A 20,976-nucleotide genomic window follows, 5' to 3' on the forward strand; every position below is an offset into this window, starting at 1 on the left:
ATTAAGGCTGAGTTTGCCACTTTTATTCTTTTACAACAAAAGTTTTTTTTTTTTGCAAAGATCTATAAGGTCTATCAGAGTACTTGATTTTAAAAGATACGATCAATGTATAAAACATTCTTCAAGAGATTTTATTACAAGCGAAATTAGGAAACATTAAACTTTAGTTACGGAATATCATATTATTACAATAACTGATATAAGAAGACTTCGAAAGTTAATAATTATTCTTGCCCCCATTCCGGCTTCCTATTCCAGCGTCCTTTGTACCTGAAAACAAGAAATAAAACTAAATGAGTCCAAAGAGGCCCAGCAAGTAAAATCTACAACCATAAATAGTTTTACTCATTGTTCTCAATTTTAAAAAAAAAATCATTTTCACAAATAAATATATATCCAGCCATAATAATACATGTATGTACGGTTGCATCTCCCGTAGCATATACATACTATTACATCTAGTAATAGATCATCGTCATAAATCATCTTTATAAATCATCATCATAGTGCATCATTATAAATCATCATTTTAATCATCATAGTATATCATCGTTGAAATTATATTATCATTTTCTCATATTATGACCCATGTGCACTATTACCCCTGTGTACGAGGGTTGCGGGTCCTTGTGACCATGGCACTGAACTGTGGCCTCAGCCATGCCCGACCATCAATTAACTCTTTCTTGGTGCACTCAACGATCATGTTGATGGAATACCACCTTCTTGCATAGCCTCCTTCAGTGGTTTCGCCTCCATCCGAATATCGGTACCGAACTTCTCTCATCTTTACTTATCTTGGGGCCAAAAATACTCTCCTCCATATATGTGACCTCATTTCATAAACATTTAACTCATTTCTTGTACTTCTTTTGATGCATCTTAGGGCAACATGTAGAAGAGTTTATCATCATTTTTTTTTTCTTATAATCATCATCATTTCTCAACTTTCTTATATTTAGGGAAACTTTTCCAAATATAAACTTGTTGTACTTAGAAAGCGTTTAAAGAAATAAAAGCTTTCTAAATAATTTTTTTAGAAATCTTTCGTGAATGCAACATATTCCCATGACAGGTAAATAAAATAATTATTTACAGTTTGATACAAGAATGTATAAATAGCATGACATGAAGAAATTTTATAAGGGATAGTGAATTTACTTACTTCTAGACTAAAGCTAAAAAGTGGTCTGAATGATCTAGTTGCTCCAATTTAACTAACACCACTAGTATATCTGTTGAAACTAATTTCTCAAGTCCGTTCTCTCTCGTGTTCTTTCTTTCTTGCAACGCTTTGTCTCGCCCTTTCTCTCTTTGTTTTGTGTAAACACTTTCAGAAAGAAGAAATACCAAGTAGAAAACGGAAGAAGAAAGAATATGTGGAAGAGAATGGAGAGGAGTGGTGAAATTTGTGAACAGGAAGAGCTCTATTTATAAAAAAAAAAAAAAAAAAAAAAAAAAAACCAAATATTATTCTACCTTCCATTTACAATTCTACCCTCATTTTACTATTACATCTACTAACACTATTATACCTACATTTATCCATCTACAATTCTACCCTCATTTTACTATTCCATCTACCGACACTATTATACCTACATTTATCCATCTACAATTTTACCCTCATTTTACTATTTCATCTACCAACACTATTATACCTACATTTATTCATCTACAATTCTATCATCCTCCTACCAATACTATTATACCTACCATTGACTATTCTACATTCCCTTACTATTCTACCTACCAATACAATTCTTCTTACCATTTACTATCCTATTATTTCATCAACTACCATTCTCTAATTACCACTATCTGTAACACCATAAATTTCCCAAAAATCATTAGCTAAAATTGATATTAAAATAACGTTACCATCAAAATAATCTATTTAAATAACTTTGAAAATTCTAGGGCGCTACAATCTTCCCTTCTTATTGAAATTTCGTCCTCGAAATTAAAACTTTAATTATCACTTTATCCATGAATTTAGATTCTATCATATTCATCAATCAATTATTTATAACTTTTCGTAATTATGTTATTCTACGTACTTCAACCATAAAATAAGACTTTTACAAGGAACTTACTCAAACAAATGGGGGTATTTGTTATGCATGCTTTCTTCCAGTTCCCATAAAGCTTCCTCTATTGAGTGATTGTAGCGCCCCAGAATTTTCAAAGTTATTTAAATAGATTATTTTGATGATGATGTTATTTTAATATCAATTTTAGCCAATGATTTTTGGGAAATTTATGGTGTTACAGAGAGTGATAATTAGATAATGGTAATTGGTGAAATAATAGGATAGTAAATGGTAAGAAGAATTGTATTGGTAGGTAGAATAGTAAGGGAAGGTAGAATAGTCAATGGTAGGTATAATAGTATTGGTAGAAGGAGGGTAGAATTGTATATGGATAAAGGTAGGTATAATAGTATTGATAGATGAAATAGTAAAATGAGGGTAGAATTGTAGATGGATAAATGTAGGTATAATAGTGTTGGTAGATGAAATAGTAAAATGAGGGTAGAATTGTAGATGAATAAATGTAGGTATAATAATATTGGTAGATGGAATAGTAAAATGAGGGTAGAATTGTAAATGGAAGGTAGAATAGTATTTGGTTTTTTTTTCCTATAAATAGAGCTCTTCCCATTCACAAATTTCACCACTCCTCTCCCTTCTCTTCCACATATTCTTCCTTCTTCTGTTTTCTACTTGGTCTTTCTTCTTTCTGAAAGTGTTTACACAAAACAGAGAGAGAAAGGGCGAGACAAAGCGTTGCAAGAAAGAAAGAACACGAGAGATAATGGACTTGAGAAATTAGTTTCAAAAGATATACTAGTGGTGTTAGTCAGATTGGAGTAGCTAGATCGTTCAGACCACTTTTTAGCTTCAGTCTAGAAGTAAGTAAATTCACTATCCCTTCTAAAATTTCTTCATGTCATGTTATTTATACATTCTTGTATCAAACTATAAATAATTATTCTATTTACCTGTCATGGGGATATGTTGCATGCATGAAAGATTTCTAAAAGAATTATTTAGAAAGCTTCTATTTCTTTAAACGCTTTCTAAGTACAACAAGTTTATATTTGGAAAAGTTTCCATTTTTTAGAAAAGAAAGTTGAGAAATGATGATGATTATAAGAAAGAAAAATGATGATAAACCCTCCTACATGTTACCCTAAAATGCATCAAAAGAAGTACAAAGAGAAGTACAAGAAATGAGTTAAATGTTTATGAAATGAGGGCACATGTATGGAGGAGAGTATTTTTGGCCCCAAGATAAATAAGGATGAGAGGAGTTCGGTACCGATACTCAAATGGAGGTGAAACCACTTAAGGAGGCTATGCAAGAATGTGGTATTCCATTAACATGACTGTTGAGTGCACCAAGAAAGAGTTAATTAACGGTCGGGCATGACTGATGCCACAGTTCAGTACCATGGTCACAAGGACCCGCAACCCTCGTACACATGGGTAATAGTGTACATGAGCCCTAATATGTGAAAATGATAATATAATTTAAACGATGATATACTATGATGATTTACAATGATGCATTATGATGATGATTTATAAAGATGATTTATGACGATAATCTATTACTAGATGTAATAGTATGTATATGCTACGGGAGATGCAACCGTACATACACGTATTATTATGGCTGGATATATATTTATTTGTGAAAACGATTTTTTTAAAACTGAGAACAAGAAGTAAAATTATTTATGGTTGTTGATTTTACTTGTTGGGCTCCTTTGGGCTCATTCAATTTTATTTCTTGTTTTCAGGTACAAATAACGCTGGAATAGGAGGCCGAAATGGGGGCGGAAATAATTATTAACTTTCAAAGTCTTCTTATATCAGTTATTGTAATAATATGATATTCCGCAACTAAAGTTTAATGTTTCCTAATTCCGCTTGTAATAAAATCTCTTGAAGAATGTTTTATACATTGATCGTATCTTTTAAAATCAAGTACTCTGATAGACCTTATAGATTTTTGCAAAAAAAAACTTTTGTTGTAAAAGAAGAAAAGTGGCAAACTCAGCCTTAACAGGCTGAAGATGTTACAATTTTGGTATCAGAGCAAAGGTTATAAGGTTCTGCAGACTTTTCAAAAAAAAAAAAAAAAAAGAGGGGGGGGGGGGGTTAATGGGAAGCCACATTGCGGCCAAGTAGAGTATGTATTTTTGTGTGGTCTCTAATAAATGATGCATGGGCATTTTTCTAATGGTTAATTTTAGTTAAAAAAAAAAAAAAAAAATCATCTTAGTGTGATTAATTTGGAGGATTTTATTATTGTGATCAAGTTAATGACGAAGATGGATTTTTTATTATTATTATTATTATTATTATTATTTTTTTTTTTTATAGATAGGTTGTGATCTATAGTATCTACCCATTTGGATTTGACGCAATTTTCTTGAGTATTGATTGATAAGAGTATATAATAAGGTGTCTCGAGGATTTAGAAAATATTATTGATCATGATTTAAAAATTGTATGATGATTTTATAGATTTAGGTTGCGAGATGATTTGTGTAATTAACTTGGTGACAAAATGGTTTTATAGATTTAGGTTGTGAGATAAATTGTGTAAGTGACTTGGTAACGAATGGTCTTATAGATGTCAGTTGTGAAATGATTCTTGAACTGAATTAATGATATAAGAGTTTATATGAGTTTTTGGTAATGGCTAAGGTTTAGTTGATGACAATAATGACACTATGATTAATGTTGTAATATATGGATTGATGAATAAGGATTACATAGTGACATTAAGTGAATGCCTAAGTATTGCAGGGACAAATGAAATGAGGTATGCCCTAAAATCTATAAGATATTTTGATATTTACAGTTTGATACAAGAATGTATAAATAGCATGACATGAAGAAATTTTAGAATGGATAGTGAATTTACTTACTTCTAGACTGAAGCTAAAAAGTGGTCTGAAGGATCTAGTTGCTCTAATCTGACTAACACCACTAGTATATTTTTTGAAACTAATTTCTCAAGTCCGTTCTCTCTCGTATTTTTTCTTTCTTGCAACGCTTTGTCTCGCCCTTTCTCTCTCTCTTTTGTGTAAACACTTTCAGAAAGAAGAAAGACCGAATAGAAAACGGAAGAAGGAAGAATATGTGGAAGAGAAGGGAGAGGAGTGGTGAAATTTGTGAAGGGGAAAAGCTCTATTTATAGGAAAAAAAACCAAATACTATTCTACCTTCTATTTACAATTTTACCATCATTTTACTATTCCATCTACCAACACTATTATACCTGCATTTATCCATCTACAATTCTACTCTCATTTTACTATTCTATCTATCAACACTATTATACCTACATTTATCCATCTACAATTCTACTCTCATTTTACTATTTCATCTACTAACACTATTATACCTACCTTTATATATCTACAATTCTACCCTCCTTCTACCAATACTATTATACCTACCATTGATTATTCTACATTCCCTTACTATTTTACCTACCAATACAATTCTTCTTACAATTTACTTTCCTATTATTTCACCAATTACTATTCTCTAATTATCACTATCTGTAACACCATAAATTTCCCAAAAATCATTGGCTAAAATTGATATTAAAATAACATCATCATCAAAATAATATATTTAAATAACTTTGAAAATTCTGGGGCGCTACACATTAGGCTACTACACGTTTCTAGGCCCCAATCTCATCTCTTGGAAGTCTAAGAAGCAGCTATTGTTAAACTACCATTCATCCCAAAAGCTTAAGCTGGTAGGAAGCCTCATGTGTGGGCTCAAACTCTCTTTTAATAGATGAGGCCCAACACGTGAAATATTTAATTAAATTGGAGCTAAATTGACGGAATTAATGTTCGATTCCAGGACTTTTGGCTCTGATACCATGTTAAATTACTATTCATCCCAAAAGCTTAAGCTAGTAATAAGAGATAAATTTAATCACTTAATCATTACTTTAACAATTACTTTGGATTCAATCCTTGCTCAAGAAACTTGTAGTTTTTCTTTCAACTGCACCAATTTTATATTGTGATAGCATTGGTGCAACCTATCTAACATTCAATCTAATGTTTCATGCTCATACAAAATACATCGCCACTGACTATTATTTTGTATGAGATCTAGTGGCCTGAAATCGCTAATTGTCAAATTTCTGTCCGGCCAAGATCAGCTAGTTAGTTGACATGCTTACCAAACCCCTCGTTACAACCAGGTTTGCTGCTTATCTTCAAACCAATATTAAGGTATGTTCACAAACGGTAGGATTGAGAGAGAATATTGGATCTCCTAATACAACACGTCAACCTGTCGTTAGTGAAGAATCAAAGTTTTGTAATCAAGTCAGAGGTTGCATGGGATAATCTAATCTCAAAATCTCAGTTTGTTATTTCTTGATTTTAGTATGGTCTTTCCCATGCATTGCCACCTAATAAACAAAATCATGCACCGTTGGAGAAATATAACCATTAGGAAAATATGAGATGACTGTTAAAAAAATATAACCATTATATATATATTTAACCTTTGAAAAAATATGATCATTAAAAAAATAAACTTTAGGAAAATATAACGGTTGAAAAATATATATGTTTGAAAATATGAGCGTTGGCAAAAATATAATAAAAAAGAATTAGAAATAGTATTTAAAGATAGGAAAAAAGAGAATATAAAATATTTTTGAGTGTATATTGACAAATGAGTAGAGTAACTAAAGCAAAGAATTCTACTTTTTGGATACATAATGTGAGATTCCAACACTAATATAACCGTACCAACTAACCATTAGATTATTTTTTGTATAAAATTTTTTTAAAAAAAATCAAAATTTAATTGAGACCGACACTTCAATATTATGAGATAAAAACATATTATATAACATTACTCTTTCAATTTAGTTTCGATTCTTAGAGCTGTAGGAGAATAGACTAACCCCTATCCCAAAAACCTGCCTTTTCTTTTTTCCATTTTTCCTTGAAACCACACAAGGATTTGAGACATAGCTGCCCAAATTCCAGGAATGAAAACCCAATTGCTCTGTCTGATTGCCAATCTGCGAAATCCCCATTATTCAGATCCCACTAAACTAAGCCTAAAAACACCAGATATTCTGGCCCAAATGAGACAGCAAATTCATAGAAGTAAACAAAGAAACTAATTGACGGATACATTTAGCTCCCGTTCCTTTGTATTTGTCCCACACTGCTTAAAACGAAATTTCCACATCACTTTATAATACATGCTAACAACGATGCTAATTGCCGAGCTAGGTAGCGCTAGCTTATGACTCGAGCGAAGGCCTTGATTTGTTGGAACGGAACAGTGGTTCGGCTCCCTTGGCAGGGTTTGCGTGTGCAAGTTACTGGCCCGCCCGTTCCAAGTTGTGAGATGAGTCATCTGGTCTAGACCAGATGGCTCCTAGAGAGTATGGCACTGCGTTGGCTTCACAGAGCAACGAAGACCTCCGGCTCATGGCAGTGGAAGGATAACGGGTCGGTGCACTGCCTACTCAGATTGCCTAGTGGGTCGGCTTCACTTGAACCAACAAATTTTTGCTACTGGATTTAATCCTAATAAATTAACCCTTTCTTTTTTCTTTTCTCTTCACCAAAGAAAAAAGTATTTGCTAATTGTTCTGCATTTTGTTATCTTTCTTCCTTGTCTCTACGTGATGGACTACAACTCCACTAAATCTTGTAAGAGATCCCCATGTGATTCAATTGATTGTAGCTTCTTTTTTTTTTGGAAGTGGCTGTCATGTGTAAGAAAATGATGATGATTTTTTGGTATTTACTCTGCAATGTTATATATGTTGGCTTGGAGTCTTTTCAGAATTTGGCACATGCTTCTTTGTCTACTAAAGTCTTTCTGTTCAACACTGATAATCAATTTTTGTTTATAGATCAGGCAAAAGCTTTAACAAATTTAGAGAAAAAAAAAATGGTGAGATTATTTTTATCTGTACAATATCCATCATCAAGATTTATAGTCTGAGCTTATCCCTTAACGTTCATGGTACCAAACCAACAAGAAGGATTTTAACAAAGAAAAATAAAATTAGTAAAACTCTATTTACTGTAATAAATTACCATGCAATTTATAATATTTTTCCAAACTTAAAAAAGTGACAATATTTCTTACCAATTTATCAAGCTTTTTCACATAAACCCTTTATTAGTTTTTTTTTTTTTTTTTTTTGTTAAATATGATGAAAAATGCATGTGACTCAATTTGCTGAATATATATATTAAAAAAAGAGGCCCACAACTAGCCATGGGTCACCTTCATTGAAGTTTTTTAAATTATCATTTTAAAAAAAAAAAAAAAAAAAAATTCTTTTAATCTAAAGGGGTAGTTGTATATTAACCCTTCCTTTGTTAGGATTTACTATTAAACCCTATTGATACAATTATTGGACGATCGCATCAGCAAGACCTCCTCAAAGGGTCACCAAAGCCCACTGGTGGCCACTCCAATGCCCAATTCTATTTTAGTTTGAGAGCGAAACCAAAGAAAGAGTATGAGAGGTGAGAAAGAGAGTACCTCTTATAGTGATGCTTAGATGTTTGGGCTAATGCGGAGTGGGCCGCATATTCAAGTTGTTAGGCCCAAAAATCCTAATGATGTGAGTAAAAGAAAGGGCTTGATAGATTGGTAAGGGAAATTGCAACGTTTTAAAGTTTGCAAGAATATTACAAATTGAGTAGTAATTTGAGAGTTAATTGCAATAGTCCCCCTTCATTTGCTTAATTACCATCACCATTTGGGGAAAAATAAACTTATTTTGGTGGGAAGGAAGCATGAAATAGTTAATTAAGAAAACTAACCCCTCAATATCTGTAAAATGTGGAGCTAGAAATCATACAATTTTTTTTTTATCAGAGCATAGAGCCGACCAAACAAAATATAGGAGCTCATGGGTGATGACTTTACCTTCCGTTCCTTTGTCTTTGTCCCACATTGCTTAAAATAACACTTCCACATCACTTTATAATACACTCTAACAACACCACTGTTCGCCGAGCTAGGTAACGCTAGCTTATGACTCGAGTGAGGGCCTTGATTTGTTGGAACAGCAAGTTCGGCTCCCTCAGGCAGGGTTTGCTGGTGCAAGCCTACTGGCCCGCCCGTTCCAAGTAGTGAGTTGGGCCTGCGGGTTTGGGCCAAGGCCTGGATCCAGCAACTCTTAGAGTGAAGGGCACCGCGTAAGGCTGGCTTCACAGAGCAACGAATACCTTCCGCTCACAGCAGTGGAAGGATAACGGGCCGGTGCACTGCCTACCCCAGATTGCCTCGTGGGTCGGGATGTATGAACCAACATTTTTTCGGCTTCTCTCTTAAAACAAGGGTACAAAATAACAAGCAGCGTCAAGGCTTTTTTTATTTTTTTCAAGAAAGGGGCCAAATTATGTTCAATGAGAGAGGAAAGAAGTAAACAAATGACATTAGAAGCTCAAAATTTTTATGCTTTCAAAGTGTCAAACAATCAATCAACTTACAAATCCCCTATTAAAAACCATTTGGCTTCATCTAGAGCTGCGATGCCTGAAATAATTTGAACAATGCTTTATAACTCAATGATGGATTTTCGTCTTATCATTCTCTTGAATGTAAGAATGCTCCATCCTTCTGAATTTGAGGACCCTATAGGCAATGTCATTAGTGGTATTGTACATTGCTGTTGATATCAAAAACTAACGGTGTACTTTTGCCTTTTTTTAAGAGAGGAGGGGATCGTCAAAAGGCCGTTAGTCCAGAGATTGGAGGCACTCCGACCCCCAAATTAATAAAACCCTCACTCAAAAAGAGAAAAGCTAAATAAAAAATGACAGAGTTTTCCTCTTCCTCCAACTCAGTTTAAAAAAATGACATATGTTATTTGAACATATGAGATGCACATGTTTTTTTAATAGTAAGAACAAAGTTATAATAAATAATTTTAAAAACTCATGTGCATCTCACATGATATTAACAAAGTGACACATATCATTTTTATAAACTGATTCCTTCAACCCAGTTTGGAAAAAAACTCTGTCCAATAAAAAATTGGTAAGAGAGTGTCTTTGGCAGTGTGCTAGCCTTAGTTTGTGCTTATCCTAAGCCTCCTTGAACCTCTAAGTCGCTATGCTTGTTCCTAGTCTAGTCTTGGAACAATAGGAATCTTCAATAGTCCTAAACCCTAAACCATATGAGCAAAGTAAGAAGAACTCTAGCCCATATCCATCTCTTTTATGAGGATTTGGGTGCTCCTTTTGTATTGAGTGTCTTTTGTACGTGTTTATGTAACTGCTGCAAGGAAATGGGTAGGCACTAGTTCATGTCCTTCAAAGAGGAAATGCAATTGGGTGAAACATTCTAATAGGTTGGTAAATAATGCTGAAAACAAATTCTTTATTGGCTAGATTGATGTAGAAGAATTAGAAAGCTTTGAATTTTTTTGGGATAATTTTACAATAATATTCTTAAAATCCTATCAATTTATATATGTTAAATTGAATTGTTCATTTCAACATTTATATTATACTTAAAATATTTTTAGTTTTTATTTATTAGTTCATTATATCTCACTTTTAGTCATCTCCTGCTATGCATTTTGTTATTTTTCCTCCTTGTCTCTACTGGATGGACTACAACTCTACTAAATCTGGTAGAGATCCCCATGTGGTTCAAGTGATTGTATTTTTTTGGAAGTGGCTGTCATGTGTAAGAAAATGATGATGATGATTTTTGGTATTTACTCTGCAATTTTATATATGTTGGCTTGGAGTCATTTCAGAATTTGGCACGTGCTTCTTTGTCTACTAAAGTGTTTCTGTTAAACACTGATGATCAATTCTTGTTTATAGATCAGGTAAAAGCTTTAACAAATTTAGAGAAAAAAATAAATGGCGAGATTATTTTTATCTGTAGTACAATATCCATCATCAAGGTTTATAGTCCGAGCTTATCCCTTACCGTTCATGGTACCAAACCAACAAGAAGGATTTTAACAAAGAAAAATAAAATTAGTTCATTCATTTGAGGAAAACTCTATTTACTGTAATAAATTACCACGCAATTTATAATATTTTTCCAAATTTCAAAAGGTCACAATATTTCTTACCAATTTATCAATCTTTTTCACGTAAACCCGTTATCTAGGGTTTTTTTTTGTTAAATTTGATGAAAAATACAGGCTGACACAAAATGACAAAAATACCCCTTTTATTAAAAAAAAAGAAAAGAAAAAGAGACCTACAACTAGCAATTCATTGCCACTAAAGTTTTGTAAATTATTGTTTTTTAATTCTTTTAATCTAAGGGCATAGTTGTATTTTCACACTTCCTTCGTTAGGATTTACTATTAAATCATATTGATACACTTACCGGACGATCCCACCAGCGATCGGCCTCCTCCTTTTAAACAAAGAAAGGGTCACCAAAGCTCATCCGTCCCTCAAAAGGTTTAGTAGACACTCAAATACCTAAGTCTGTCTTTAGTTTAAGAGCGAAACCAAAGAAATGGTACTATGAGAGGGAGAGAGAGTCAATTTTATAGTGAAGCTTCAATGTTTAGGCCAATTCTGAGTGGACTGGGTGTTCAAGTTGTTAGGCCCAAAAAATCCTAACGAGGTGAGTAAAAGAAAGGCTTGATAGATTGGTAAGGGACATTGCAACGTCTTAAAGTTTGCGAGACTATTACAAATTGAGTAATAGCTTGAGAGTTAATTGCAATAGCCCCCATCATTTGCTTAATTACTATCACCATTTGGGGAAAAATAAACTTATTTTGGTGGGAAGGAAGCATGAAATAGTTAATTAAGCAAACTAAAAATTAGAAGCTAGCAGGGACATTCCCCCTCAATATCTGTAACATGTGGAGCTAGAAATCATATAATTTTTTTTTTATCAGAGCATAGAGAGCCGACCAAACAAAATATAGGAGCTGATGAGTCATGAGTGATGACTTTAGCAGTAGCATGCCAGATTGGTAGGCACCGTCCAATTATTATGAAGAAAAAAATCACCATAGATGACAGTTGACACAACACAGAAGCAGCCAAACTGGGAATTCTAAGCCACAGAAAATGGCGAGGACTAGTTCCAAAGCCTCCTTAATTGCTTCTCAGGGCTTTGTTGCCATTTGCATACACAAGAAAGATAGGAAGATAGACAGTTTTGTCTGCATGAAGGCGAAGGTGACCTCGTGATTGCAGATTTTGGCATCAAACTTCTACCAAAATACAAGAATCACGTGTGGGAAACTCACAGAGACAGAGTGGCTCTTCTTTTTTTTTGCCTTTTTATTTTTATTTTTTTTTACTCTTTTAGTTTTTCCTCAAAGTAGCCGTCACCTCGATCCATTTGCCCCCATTGTTTCAAACACATTTCACGTGCTTTAGTTAGTCTGCCAATTTTCGCACCGCCGCATGCATTTGAAACAGATTAAACTATTTGGAGAACTTCGTAGGAAGATTACAAAGCAAGAGCGCTGATTAAACTGTTAAACTTCTAAAACTTCTATAGAAAACCTTATTATTCTCTTTATGTTTTATCTAGTATTTGGCTCTAAAAAAAAAAAACATAATTCTAAAGTCTCGGACAGAGACTTTATCGTAAGTTTTAAGGCGGTGCTGTGTATGGATAGTCTATTTGCCCCGTTCGGACTCTCCTAGGGTTTATGAACCCGTTGTCCCGCCATACGATTGTGTTGTCCGAAAATCACTACCCTTGAACATTAGTAGTAAAGTGGATGTACCTGATTAGAAGATAGTATGGTTAAGTGATTAATTTGTGTTCGCTTATCGAGTTCAAGTTCACTATTTTCTCATCCTTCTCTTATCTTATCTTTTGAAAATTTATCATTGAATTTGTAAGATATAAAATCTTCATATGTGAAGAAAAATATGAGATGAATGAAAAAAAATATACTAAGGCTTTGTTTGGCAAAGGCCACAAAGGCATGATACTATTTCTCATTTTTTTCATTTTCTCAACGTTTTTACTTTTTATTATTATATTCAAATAAATAAATAAATAAAATCAATATAAAACAAAATTTTTTATTTTTTCATACAAAACATTCTCACTTTTTTTTACATCAATCAATTTTTGCTACAATTTTATATCACTAAAACCCCAAAAGCTTTTCCCAAACGAAGCCTAAATATAATATTTTTTTAATTAAATGAGTCAAACATATCGACTCTAATTTTCTAATTTTATATTTAGTGAGTGTTGAGTTTGTGAATGAATTTAAAGTTATAAACTCTAAATAATGCAAGCCGGGGTCAAATATATCGAAACATTAATATAAAATTATATAAATAGAATCACACTCACACTCAACCTCCGGATCTCAAATGAAATTAGTAGAAATAATTGCTGAGTCAACTCGGTGAATAGGTTAATCTTTTAGATCGGCAATCCCGAAAAGGTCACAGACTTTGAGAGTGAGAGAGAGAAAGAAGTAAAGGCGTGAAGATCGAGAAGACATGTTGGCGTCAACATGCGTGCACTCTACAGTCTACCTGCCCTATGCCTATTGGCCTCTGCAATTCTTCTGAGTCCCTAAATCGTACGCTACTATTGAGATAGGGACCAAGACCAAATGAGAAAAATATTAAAATTTTAAATTTATATATAAAAAATAAAATTAATATATATTTAAGTGAAAAAAAAAAAAAAAAAAAACAATGGCAAAGAAACAAAATAGTGTATTTTAATTTTTAAACTCAAAGGCCAAGCTATCAAAATGAAACTCAATGATTTTTTAAATTTTGAAAATCATCTAGGATTAAATTTGTACTAAATTTTATAGAAATTTCTATTTCCATGTATAACATTAAATAATCAATATGTTTCTCGTTTTTAACTTTGTCATTGCTACGTTAAAAACTCTTTTACGTTACTTACGAAGACTACTGTCTATGCCTAATTTTTTTAATGGTATATTTAGATTGTTGCTCATAATCGATTTTGGTTGTTTAAGGTTTGGATATAAATTAATTTTTGTTATAATAGGTTGAGCGGCTTAGTCTTTTTTCTAGGTAAATGTCCATTTTAATTCTTTTGGCTCTAATATATGAATTTAGTTATTTACATACTATAATAAATAAATCGGAGAAGGGCCCCCCCTGATCAATATCAACTCTTCTTCAATCATGTTTGAGATTGTGTTTAAAAAATAGAGTTTTTAAGTCAAAAAATATTTTTTTGCAAAAACTTCATTTTTAAATTTTTGTCAAAAATACGTTTGGGTTATTAGAGTAAAAAAGTCAAAAAAAAAAAACTTTTAAAATTTTTTACAAAACATGTCAGCTTTTGTTTAGCACAACATTTTAGGCAGTAAAAGAACATTTTAAGCTCTCTAACCCAATCATAAACCTGCCCAAATCTTGTTTGATCTCATTTATTATGAAAGACTTAAACTTTTTAAAATAAATGATGATTTTAATATTGAAGTAAAGTATCTCTAACTTAAATGTAATTCAATCCAAGGTAGATGTTGTCAAAAGGACAACTATAATTTAGAAAAACAACCCATGACTCATGTTTTTTTTTTTTTTTTTTTTTTGGATAAATTCCTTCTACTTTATGAACCAAAAAGAAATACAACACACTGCCCATCAAAGGGAGGAGCTAGAGAGGTGGGTGGATCCCTGCCAGTTGGCACTACATATGGGGGTAGATAGGCTGATAGCTCAATTAGGCTGGTTCCTTCAGCATCACTTTCTACAACATTCAATGCCATACATTTTTCTCAAAGATACTGTGTATATTGTGGTTCATTAGTGATGCCATATAATTGCACTCATGCTATCTCTTTGCTCAATAGGACCATTTTATATTTTAAGTAAATTTCTGTATAAATTCTAATATGCCCAAATAGGAGAATGAACATTTCATAATCTTATTTAGGTAACTCTTTTTGAAAATATCTCCAAAGTAGGTGAGGTATAATGATTGCTTTTCCCAACAATTTAATCAAAGAAAAATAGTACAAAACTCTCATGTAGCGCACCCACAACGTATCATTATGAAAATTATTATTGAATCTAAAATTTAATTATAATTTATCTAAAATCTAATAATGATTTTCATTATCACATGAACGACTGAAGGAGCATGTGTAGAAGGAGTGTAGCAGCGTGTGTAGAATTTGTAATTTGCTCATTAGATAATTTATATAATTAACATTTTTTTTATCAGTATATAAATTAAATTACTAATGCAGATCCATCGTCCTATCACACTCTTAGCTAATTTAGTAACTAAAGAAAGTTTTTGTCGAAGAATTGAAATTGCGTGACTGCTGGAAAGAAGAAGCTTCCCCAAGCTCAACTTGCCAACTTGACAGACGGCAACAAAAATTACAGAAGGCAGATCTCTTTCACCATCATCAAGCATCTCACTAGAGACAAGAGATTATCTATTTGGTTTACAGTATTCACACCCTAATGATTATTTTGACAAATTTGGAAGGAAATGAGGAGTTGGAAATGCCCCCCACATCAGAGACAAGAGTGAGACTATTTGGTTTAGGTTTAGAATATTCACGCCAACACGCCGTCGCTCGGCTAGCTAAATGTTATTTTGACTAATTCAATATAAATTTGGAAGGAAATAATTAAAGTATTGATTAAATTTTTCTCTTCTTTGGTATCAAAACTAAAAGTTATAATTTCGAATTTTGACTCTGTCATTTGGATTTGGATCCCCAAAAATTTTTAAGGGAATTCTAGTTTCTGAAATTTCAGATCCAAGCCATCCATTTTTATCTAAGATCCATTATTTTGCCACGTGTCCCACTACTTATAAAATAATGATGATTATTAATATCATTAAAAATTTATTATTATTTTATTAGTAGTGGGACATGTGGCAAGATAATGACTCTTTGATGAAAATGGATGGCCTAGATCTGAAATTTCAGAAACTATAATTCCTCAAGGAATTCCAGGGGATCAGGGGATCTGGATCCCTATCATTTATATGGACACAAATTTCTTTCAAATGGTTTGGAAGAAATTTCTTTCAAATTGGTTTGGAAGAAATTTCTTTCAACCTACTATAACAGTGTTATTTAACATTTTTTTTATTTCTAAAAAATTAATGTGTGGGTTCCTAGGTTAGTGGAATGACAATAAATGACGGTTAAAATATTAAAGAAAACATGTGAAATATGACACTTGTCACTTATTTGAGTATGTTGAAGGAAATTTTGTCATTTTAATATTTTACGTATTGAACCTCACCTATTAAAAACAAGTTTAAGCCTACATGTAAAGGGAAAGTGTTAAAAGTATGAGAAATGCTAGGCGTTGTTTTAGTATTCTCCTAGTGTCCTCCCAACTATGATGTAACTTTTAAAATTATCAATAAATTAAAAGTCAATAATGATATTCTCAAATTTAATGATAATTTTAAAAGTTACATTACAGTTGAGATAATGTCAAGAAAATACTAAAAAAATACCTAATATTTTTCTAAAAATATTAATTAAATATAAATCTTTTGATCGAATATCCTTCTCTTATCTTCTTTTGAAAATATATATTACAAAATATAATTACTTTGAAAAAGTGGTTATGCAGGAGTTGCCAATTTGTACATGTTACCCAAATTATCCCTATAGCCATTTAAAGTGTAGAGCCATAGAGGCTATATAGGGAATAGGATCACCTGGCGCAGTAGGTAGTCCTAAAATGTGGATGGTGTGTGATGCATCACCGTAATGATTTCACCTCGAATCACACGCACCCAAACCCTTCTCCGCAAGAAATCATCAATGCAATTACATTATTGACCCCATCTCAATCGCAACCACATTTCGCCAGTTTGTGCAATAATAATGTCTTCCTTCAATGCGCTAAAAAATCTTTCTACTATTCCACCTGTGCCTCTGCTTAATACATAATAAATTTATACATATCTCAACGGTCCACTGTACTAGACTGATACAAAAAAATATCTTCCTCCACGTGGCCCTATTTCATTCGTCCGTCATAAACTTTTGTAACATAGTACAATGACCCAGATGATTTCCCAGATGTACGTGACTTTTTACGGTAATTGCAGCTTTTCTTTTTTTTTCTTACGGTAATTGCAGCTTTTTACAGTCTTTTCAGCAAAATATATAATTTCACTAGAAATTTAAGTATAAAATCTCTTTAATCCCTCAAATAGCCATTCAATAATAATTTATCCTCAAATTATCAATTATAACAATTTATCTCATAAATTACCAAAATAATAATAATGTACCTCCTAATGCTAGCAAAATAATGAAATTATTCTTATAAAATTTTCAATAAGACAAAATACCTTTTAATTTTTTTAAAAAAAAATTAATTTTTAGTATTTTTGTTTTTATTTTAGTAAGGGTAATTTCATAATTTTGTTAAAATTTGAGGTACATTGTCATTATTTTGGTATTTTGGGGAGTAAATTATCGCAATTGATAGTTTAGGGAATAAATTGTCATTGGAGTGATAATTTGAGAGAGTTAAGTGGACTTTATTCAAAATTTATATACTACTATTATGTTAAAAAAACATAGCGAATTGGAATAAATTTCTCTAATTTAATTTGAAAGAAACTTATGTTATCTTTGTTGTTAAAACTCTTATTTATGTTTATTTTTTAAGAATTATTAGTAAATAATTTAAATACAAAACACTCTTAAAAGTGCAAACCTAATTTTCACATTACAATTTTTTAAACCAAAATTTAAAATATATATATATATATATATATATAAAAAAAAAAACAATTGTTGATGCAAGTGACACTGTATAAAAAATGTATATATTCACCATTAATGTATAAAATTTACAATTGTGTAATGAAAAAAAAAAAAAAAACCTCAAACACTTCATTAAAAAGTGGTGGCAAGCTGATGAATTGTGTAATTTACAGTCTGGAGCTCTGAAACATCCTTTCAACTTTACAGCCAATAACTTCTTTTTTTTTTTTTTTTTTTTTTTTAAGGAAACAATCAATTCATTTTAATCTAATAAGAATTTAAAACATCTGTTGTCTACAAGACTCGTTGGCACCGAAAAAGAATGTGTAATGACATGTATAGGACTTGGACCAGCGACGAAAATGTAGATCTACTTCGAAAAAAACCGATCTAAGAATCTTTGCAGAAAGCGACAAAGCCAAAAAATCGGGAGAAAAATAAACGACGAGGTGGAGGAGGAGGTTGGGCGCTACGGCTGGAGTGTAAACAAAAACATAGAAAAATAGGGAGGAAGGACATCCCTTTTGAATCGCACTGAAAGGGGGCTAGGGTTGCTCTTCGAATATATCTAGAGTTTCCAAAAAAAAAAATTTCAACCTCACTCTCCAAGAATGGTATTTTCTACAATTTTTTTTTTTTTTTTAAAAGAAAAAACTCACATTAAGGTTGCAAAATTCTGAAATCGAATAACGGGAGTAGGGTAGGGACCCCCAAACGTGGTCCCATTACTTGTTTTTTTCCCCTTAGTAAAAGAGTATGTAATCATAAATATCTTATATCATGAGGTAAATTTATTTTTACCAAGAACTTTATTTTACCCTAAACAGTAAAAGATTTGATTGAACCTAACCTGTTTCAATTATACCAACCCAAGTTTAGAGAACTTCAAAGCATCCCATCCTTCACCCCAAAACAAAAAAGAAACAAGCATGCACTGTTTTAGATTTGTACCCCTCAAGTGAGTAAAAATATCAGTAATTTTAAATAGTTTTGATACGTATAAGTTTCTAGAATCTTATTATTAACTCAAAAATATCTTCTCTTTTCAATATATATATATATCAAACAACCCAGAAGTCAAAATACTCCAATTATTTTTTTTAATTTTATGTTACATCAATTTTTTTTTTTCAAAAAAATAAAAAAATAAAAAAAACCCATAAAAACCATTAACACTAACAATCACCCTAATATTTTTCACTTCTTAGAGCATCTTCAACAATAATGTATATTTGGAAAATGCTAGGTGTTCTCCTGGTATTCTCTCAATTATGATGTGGCTTTTAAAATTACCAATTGATTAAAATTCAATAATGATAATCTCAAATTGAACGGTAATTTTAAAAGTCACATCACAGTTGAGAGAATACCAGGAGAACACCTAACATTTTCTTGTATATGTTATTAGCTATCTAAAACACACATTTCTTATTGTAGCTAATAATTACCTTCAATATTATAATTCGTTCAATGTGCTAATTAGAAGCATCCAGTGAAAAGCCGAAATAACTCATATTAGCTAAATATAATTAATATAAACCTTTTAAAAAGCATATGCTTAAAGCATGAACCAATAACCAAAAGGCCATGATTTGAATTAAAAAAGTAATAAATATTGGACATGTGACATATAATAAAAGAATAAAGACAAGTGTTGAGGCAAGTAGAAATAAATTAATAAAGACAATCTCACATAATGTTTGCAAATTAATCATGCAAAACTTTAGTGGTTCCAAAATCTATCACTAGTAAATATTGGACCCCCCATTTGCCTATTCTCTCACCATCTCCATCAACTACATGATGAGTAGCCCTTTCCACTCAATTCCATATATATATATATATATATATATATATATATACAACACTCATTTCCCACTATTCAAAAATCAATCAATAAAGAAATGGCAATTCTTCTTTATGATTCGAAGGGTTTTTATTCCAATTATATTTTTCCTGCTTTTAAGCGGCAGTGAATAGTGGGCTGGTACAGTCCAGCTGGCACTGCGGTCACCAAAGTAAAACAAATGGCAAAGAAGATAAAGGTGATCCCACACCAATCACCACTACTCGCCAAAAGGCTAATTTATTAATGAGTTTTTTTGAGTGGCCCTCGTTTTCTTGTTTGAAATAATAATGTCTTGACATGACATAAAAATAAAGATTATTTTTGTGTTTTTATTACTGTTTTGTACTTAATTGATTTAATAATATATTGAATAATGCTATTTTTTACAATTATTTTAAAATAATAGATATAATGTATTTTAAGTGATTTTTTTTTTTTTTTAAATAGTTGATACGAGAAACTATTTAAAACGCGTAATGTTAATTAGTATTAAATAAGCGTAAATAATAGTATTACTCTAAATTTTTTGTTTTAATAAGTAAACAAAAATTTTGAGAAATGATATACATACGACATACGTATTCTCATTTTTATATTTATTTATTTTTGACATGTCCGCACAAGAGGGGGAGAGAGATTCGAACTAGTAACTTCCGCTTCATAAAGCGTGGTCCCAGCCAATTGAACTACCTCTTGGAGACTCATTTTTATATTTAATAATGTAATTTTTAAAATTATAATTAGATTAAAATTTAATAGTGATCAATCTCAAATATATATATATATATTTCCAGAAAAATAAGAAGAAAAAGTAACCGAAAAGGCTTATGGTTTTTCTTTGAACCGGGAGTGAATGTATTTTTTTCTAAGAGTATCGTTAGATTTCTTTTTCATGTCCTTTTATGTGTTTTTTTAAGAAATGTTAGGTGTTCTTCTAGTATTCTTTTTATGTCCTCTTAGCTGTAATATGACTTTTAAAATTACCAATAGATTAAAAGTTAATAATAATAATCTCAAATTTAATGATAATTTTAAAAGTTACATCACAATTAGAAAGACACTAAGAGAACACTAAAAAAATACCTAACATTTTCCTATTTTTTTTTTAGTGTATGAAAAGTATATATTTTTCAGTAGTATTAACAAAGTTGAAGGAAAATCTATGAAAAAATTTGCATGAAAATTTTATCAAGAAAAAAAAAAAAAAAAAAATAGGAGGTGTTTGCTTGCACGCGCGAGAAGATGAATTGGAGATTTCTCAAAGCCCTTTTTAACCAATGCTGCCAGTGACAACTGGACGACTGAGTGAACCAGCTGTCTTTAGCCACGTGGCTATTTTTAATTAGCTGAGATCTGTGGTCGTCCTT

The 20,976-nt window shown here is 31.6% G+C and overlaps 2 non-coding genes across 2 annotated transcripts; both read left to right on the top strand.

The window, feature by feature from the left end:
• Nucleotides 1-7,293: 7,293 nt before the first annotated feature.
• Nucleotides 7,294-7,585, top strand: LOC148585253 (signal recognition particle RNA). Its single transcript, XR_015912295.1, has one exon.
• Nucleotides 7,586-9,051: 1,466 nt separating this feature from the next.
• Nucleotides 9,052-9,358, top strand: LOC148585254 (signal recognition particle RNA). The gene has a single exon (XR_015912284.1).
• Nucleotides 9,359-20,976: the final 11,618 nt, after the last annotated feature.

Source organism: Corylus avellana, chromosome 5, assembly GCF_965113065.1.
Source record: "Corylus avellana chromosome 5, dhCorAvel1.hap1.2, whole genome shotgun sequence".
NCBI lineage: Eukaryota > Viridiplantae > Streptophyta > Magnoliopsida > Fagales > Betulaceae > Corylus > Corylus avellana.